Source organism: Physeter macrocephalus, chromosome 18, assembly GCF_002837175.3.
Source record: "Physeter macrocephalus isolate SW-GA chromosome 18, ASM283717v5, whole genome shotgun sequence".
Lineage (NCBI taxonomy): Eukaryota > Metazoa > Chordata > Mammalia > Artiodactyla > Physeteridae > Physeter > Physeter macrocephalus.
The window spans coordinates 28,072,836-28,080,082 of NC_041231.1; the positions used below are offsets into that span (position 1 = coordinate 28,072,836).

The window sequence follows — 7,247 nt, forward strand, 5'->3', positions numbered from 1 at the left end:
GCAGAGCACAGGCTCCGGACGCGCAGGCTCAGCGGCCATGGCTCACGGGTCCAGACGCTCCGCGGCATGTGGGATCTTCCCGGACCGGGGCACTGAACCCGTGTCCCCTGCATCGGCAGGCGGACTCTCAACCACTGCGCCACCAGGGAAGCCCTAAATGCTTATTTCTTAAAGCATTAGCTTTAGAAGCAAAAAAACTGTTGATGTAATTCTTTTATTGTGAAGACTGTTTATTTCAAATCATTAGTTTCAAAGTAACTCAAAGCAATCCCCCACCAAAAAAAGAAAATCCCATGAAGAAATCAATCATAGTGGTTACTCTTCCTTCTGCCCATTAAAAAAAAAAAAAAATTATGCTGAAGGTGACACAGATGTATCTTTCAGAAATTTCTCATTACATTAAAAAAATTCTACACATATTTATGACAAAAGGTTTTCCTGGAGAAGAAGAAGTAATAATTTCTCCAGTTTCTGTAAAAATATCCAACAGTTCATTTTTCTCCTGATTTACCAAATGGTTCCAGAATTTAAGTTGTTTCTTTATTTCAAAAGAAAACAAGACAATCTTTTAACTGAACTTGGTATCATCTAGCCTAGTGGATCTCACATATCATTGTGCATCAGAATCACCTGGAAGGCTTGTAATGAACAGGTTTCGGGTCTCACCCCCAGACTTTCTGATTCAGGTCTGGGGCCTGTGAATCTGCATTTCTAGACCGTTTCCCTGGTAATGCTACTGCAGTTGGTTCAGGGACCACACTTTGAGAACAAATGATCTAGTCAATATTTTCTTTCTCTTGGTAAGTAGCAAAGTTGGTAATGAGGAAAAATGAACACTGAAACATGGTATATGATATACTACTATATCCTTAATAGGAATAAAGACTTCTGACCCTAAGAACTAAAGAGAAGTTGACATAAAGGAAATCTAAGATAGGCCTTAGAGATGGATTTAGTCCAAGATTCAGAAAACGTTTTCTGTAAAGAGAATAAATATTTTAAGCTTTGCGGGCCACACAGTCTCTGCCACTGTAGCATGAAAGCAGCCACAGACGAGACATACATGAATATGGGCCAATAAGGCTGTCTTACAAAAACATGGTGGGGTCTGGTATAGCCCACAAGTTTACCAACCATTTTTTTTTATTCATTTATTTAATTTTTGGCTGCATTGGGTCTTCGCTGCTGCATGCGGGCCTCCTCTAGTTGCTGAGAGCGGGGGCCACTCCTTGTTGTGGTGCATGGGCCTCTCATTGCGGTGGCTTGTCCCAACGCAGAGCACAGGCTCCAGGTGCGCAGGCTTCAGTAGTTGTGGCTCGCAGGCTCCAGAGCGCAGGCTCAGTACTTGTGGCACACGGGCTTAGCCGCTCCGCGGCATGTGGGATCTTCCCGGACCAGGGCTCAAACCCGTGTCCCCTGCATTGGCAGGCGGAATCTTAACCACTGCACCACCAGGGAAGCCCTTACCAACTATTCTGACAATGAGAAAACCAACGCCCAGGGAGATCAAACAACTTCAAAAGGCACAAGAGAGTAAGTGACATAACTGCAACTAGAACTTCAGTATACTAATACCTGATGGAGTAAAGAATCCACTGTTAAAGTAATATTTTAAAAAGAAAAGCCACAAAATAGAATGTGTTATGAAACCTCACGTAGTTTAATAACCAAAAAGAAAAAATGACTTTACTAAACAAAAGGGTATGTTTTACACTCTCTCATTAACGCGACATTATTATTTAATATTTCTGAGATTATTTCTAAATAGGCGGCTTACACAATAGAGGACACTGCCTGAACTCTTGTCTCATGGCCCCCTGCATCTAACACTGGGCTGGAGCACAGCCTATGATGGAGCCTTCTCATCAGCGACTGGGGGAAATGGAAAGTCATGGGTTTCTCACTTCTTACCCTCTTAGTCGAATTTCACTAAGACTAAGTGAATGGATGCCCTTCCTTACAAAAATTATTCACGATGACACAAGTTTTCCCACATAAAAGCCAGAGGAGGTAGTAAATTGTAAAACTTAATGTGCAGACAACTGGGTTTGCTCTTAATTCTAGTTATAATTTAAACAGAACATTTAGCTGATAAAGTCAACATGTTTATCTTTACCACACAAACAGGTAAAGGCATGTGATTATACTTATATACATATACACACATAAGCAATTATATACGTATATGTATGTAGGCACACACACACACACACACACACACACACAAACACATACTCTTTATGCTTTCATAGCTGCCTAAGCTTTTAGTCTTAAAACTGATATTTGCATAAGTGAATATATTTTAGCAGTTGATAAAGTAAATTTTATGCATCGCCTTACAACTATTTACACCAGTTTATAAAAAATAAGCCCGTGCATACATATTATGAAAAATAAAATATCCTGCACTTTAACTATCAAACACAAACTCAAAAAAGTTTTCTCTAAAGTTGCTGGACAGTTACAAGTGTGTATATCCAATTCTGGATACAAATGATGAGTCCTAAATCTGAGACAAAGTTTTAGACATGTTTGATGTATCCTGAACCATGCATGAAAAAGCATGTTATTTACACATCAAAGCAACCCTGAGTATCCTAAAACAACTAGAGTGAAAAATGCCCAAATCTAATTTCATCCCTGTCCACACGCTTCTTTGAACTAATAATTCAGAGAACTGGTCAGTATGTTGAACTAATTAGCATGCTTAATGCTTGCCAACTTTGATGGCTCCAATTCTTTATATTAAGAAGTAGAATATTTTAAAAATAGTTTTTAAAATGCACACACAAGCAAATTTGAGAAAATGCAAAAGCTAGCACAAGTTGACATGTGTTAAATAATGCCTCAAAAAGCCCCAAAATATGGGTGACACCTGTTTAATACTCTCTAAGCTCTGAAACGGGTTGTAAATGATTTGGGGGTTTTGATTTGCATGAAATGAATTAGGCAACATTTTTTTCTGTATCTAGTCATTTTCTATAATAATAGTCAGCAACCTAACTTTATTTCAACATAAAGAATCAAAGTTAAGTGTTCCTGGTAAGAGGTTAACGCTGTATTTTTTTAATTGTACTGAGAGCCACTTCACTCAAAATCTTTGAAGTGAAATCCCACACCTAAGAGCCAAGGGCAGAGTGTTTGCCTTTACTACTCATACATTTGAGCCTCAGGGACACATTTCCTACAAAGGTCACTCTAACATGTACTTTTGGTAATCAATGAAAAACCCATAGTAAATAGGTTACTAAGTATTATAAGCAGTGTTAATTAGCTAACAGCGCCCTGATTTGGGGGGGCTGGGGTGGCCCAAGTACCAGATGGATTTTTTTTTAAGTTCTTCTATTTAATGTTGATATTCTAAGACCCATTCTTATAATTTACATGAGAACATTACAGAGAGCCCTCCAAGCAAATTCCATCTTGACTTGCAATTCTATTTTTCCCTTCTAACTTGAGGCAAGAATGTGGCATTCAAAAAAAAAAAGGTTAACAAAGGTCCCAACCCCAAAAGGAGGTTCAGTACACGTGATTACAAGCAGGAAGTCCAACCTCAGGGTTTTAGTACCACTTGAAGTATAAAAAACATTCTTTTAAAGGCAGCTAGCATACTTTATTTAAAGAATGTTTCCCCCAGTATGGACACACGGATTCCTTTACTCTCCTCTACCTTTTTCTATTTTGTAAAAGGATTACCTAAAATTCAACTCATCCAGAGAAGGGGTTTACTCCCTGACTGACTATTCATTCCTATACTTGCCAGCACTTTCACTACTGTTTTCAACTACTGATGAACTGCTTTACAAATGCATATACGTGCCCTTCCACATACAAGTAGCAGAAGCTCTCTGAGGGGAGAATCTTGGACCTCTTTTGTCTTATCCACACACTGCCGACTCCATAGCTCTGCACCCCGCATGTAATAAACATTTTCAGGTGAGCTAAAACCACTGGATCATCACCTCAGCAACAATATTTATCTCGCAACCACGGTGAACTTCTTTTAAGCTGCAGTATACAAAGGAAATTTCCATAATCTGTCTTTTGCATTAAATATTTCATATTAAATTCCACGGTCTGCAGACCCTCCATTCTAGGAAGGCGGAGCTAGGTTAAGAGTCAAATAATCTCGGTTCTCAGTTTACCTTCACCACAGACTAGCAGAGTCATCTTGGTAAGTCATTTCAGGTCTTGTATTTTATAGAATAGTGCAAAGAAGATAACTCTCCAAGCAAAGATGCATCATGTTTGGATAAAATAAAATACACAGCACCTTTTCTTTCTTCAAGTCAATGTCAAGATTATTTACACCATATGGCAATGTAACAGCAATAACAACAGAAAAAAAAATGAGTGGTCCAAATTTTATAAGGAAATAATACTATCTCCTGAGTCAAAGTTAGATGAAGAACTAAGCTTCTAACCCACTGATGTATACATATTAAAGGTACAGTAATTCGAGAGAAAATAGGTCATTCTTATAAAAATGGAAAGAAAAAAAGGATAAAAGATACATAAAAGTTTTAGAATGTTTTTAGCCTTATCAGTTTTTTTAAGAGATGATTTAGAAAGGAAAAAGATGGAAAACACATAAGTTTGGGGGGTTTTGTCAGTTAAAAAAAAAAAAGGGGAAATGTCTTAGAAAATCAAAACATCATCTTTCAAGACTGGGATGTTCAAAAATATGAACACAAATACCTGAGTAGGAAAAAACAAGCAAACAAAAAACACATTGCTTGGGACCTAACAAGGAACCAACTCAAATTTGTTCCAGATACAGACCCACGTCTATTAAAAAACAGACAAGAGACACTTCACCAAAGAACATCTAAGGATGGCAAATAAGCACATTCAATATCATTACCATACAGCCAACTGATTTTCTACAAAGATGCAAAAGCATATCAATGGAGAAGAGATATTCTTTTCAACAAATGTTTTTGGAACAACTGATCATCCATGTGCAAAAAACAAACCTCAGGGCTCCCCTGGTGTCGCAGTGGTTAAGAATCCGCCTGCCAAGGCAGGGGACAGGGGTTCGAGCCCTGGTCCGGGAAGATCCCACGTGCAGTGGAGCAGCTAAGCCCATGAGCCACAACTACTGAGCCCACATGCCACAACTACTGAAGCCCGGTGCCTAGAGCCCGTGCTCTGCAACAAGAGAGGCCACCACAATGAGAAGCCCGTGTGCCGCCATGAAGAGCAGATCCCGCTGGCCGCAACCAGAGAAAGCCCGAGCGCAGCAACGAAGACCCCACGTAGCCAAAAATAAATAAAATAAATTAAAAAAAAAAAAAAACCTCAACCTAAACCCCACCCTTAAATAAAAATCAACTCAAAATGGATCGTAGATGTAAATGTCAAAGATAAAACTATAAAACTTTTAGAAGGAAACATGGGAGAAAACCTTAAGGACTTGGGGTTAGGCAGAGTTCTTAGACACGACACTCAAAGCACAAATCATAAAGGAAAAAGTTGATAAAATGGACTTTGCCAAAATTTTAAGGTTTTATAAATAATACGGTTCAGAGAATGAAAATACAAGCTAGAGATTATCAGAAAATAATTATCATGCAAATCACATTAGTGACGAAGGGCTGGCATTCCAAACATATCAACAACTTTCAAAATATTAAAGTAAGAAACAACCTGATTAAAAAATAGACAAGAGACACTTCACCAAAGAACATCTAAGGATGGCAAATAAGCACGTTCAATATCATTACCATTCGGGAACTGAAAATTAAAACCACTATGGGATATCATTACCCACCTATTACAATGGCTAAAATAAAAAAATCCTACCGAAACCAAGTGGTGACAAAGATTTAGAGTATCCATTGCTAGTGGGAATGCAAAATTGTACAGCCAATGTATTACAGAAAAGAGATTTGCAGTTTCTTATAAAGTTACCATACACTTACCATATGACCCAGCAATCCCATTCCTGACTATCCACCCTAGAGAAATGGAAATTTATGTTCACACAAAAACGTGTACATGAATATTTATAACAATTCTCTTCATAATGGCCCCAAACTGAAAAGAATTCAAGTGTCCTTCAATGGGTGAATGTATAAACAAACTGTGGTATATCCAAACAATGGAATAATTAAAAGGAACACAGTATTGTTACACGCAACAACTGGGATGAATCTCAACAGCACAATGACGAGTGACAGGAACTAGTCTCAAAAGACTTTATATTACATGATTCCATTTAAATGACAGATCCGTTGTTGCCAGGGATTAGAAGGAGGGAAATGAGTATGACTACAAAGGGAAAGCACAAGAGTTTAGGGGATGATGTGAATATTTTGTACCCCGATCGTACTGCTGGTTATATTAATCTATACATGTTGTTAAAATATAGAGCTGTGTACACTAAAAAGAAGTCAATTTTACAGTATGATAACTTAAAAAACAAAACAAACAGTAATTACTTTTTGTTCTTACCTGAGATAAATATAGGAAAATGGGAAGGAGGAAGAAGGGCAATGTATTTAATTTTTAAAAGCTTTTCTGGGATCTTCCTGGTGGTCCAGGGGCTAAGACTCTGCACTCCCAGTGCAGCGGGCCCGGGTTCGGTCCCTGGTCAGGGAACTAGATCCCACATGCATGCCACAACTAAGAGTTCGCATGCTGCAACTAAAGATCCCTCACGCCTCAACTAAGACCTGGCGCAGACAAATAAATAAATGAATATTTTTTTAAATAATAATAAAAGCCTACATGCAGTAATACAGCTAGAATCCAAATCTTAGTTTCTCAACACCACGCTCCACTAAAAGGAATCAAGGGCTCCTTGGAGAAGTGGCTGATTACAGGATTGGGCAGGTAAAGTACAAAGACTGGGACACCTTGATATACCAATGAGGAAGTTCCCAAAGACTAACAGGGAAATGTGTAAGAACAGTAGGCTTGAAGAGGCTCCCACTGGCCAAAGTTGGGGCAGTTTGAGCATCAAAAAGAGTAATAATGGAAATGGATTATGATTATTAAATAAAAAAGAATCCACAACTGTGCTGATGGTTGCACATATCGGTGAATACACTAAAACCCACTGAATGGTTACTTTAAATCAGTGACTGTATGGTGCATGAATTATATCACAATAAAGCCATTAAAAAAAAAAAAGAGGGCTTCCCTGGTGGCGCAGTGGTTGAGAATCCGCCTGCCGATGCAGGGGACATGGGTTCGTGCCCCGGTCCGGGAAGATCCCACATGCCGCGGAGCGGCTGGGCCCG

General features: G+C 38.8%; 1 protein-coding gene across 1 annotated transcript in view; it reads right to left on the reverse strand.

Moving 5' to 3' along the window:
• SLC25A26 (solute carrier family 25 member 26) overlaps positions 1 to 7,247 on the reverse strand; it is a 168,387-nt gene that overhangs the window by 92,119 nt on the left and 69,021 nt on the right. The window lies entirely within an intron of this gene.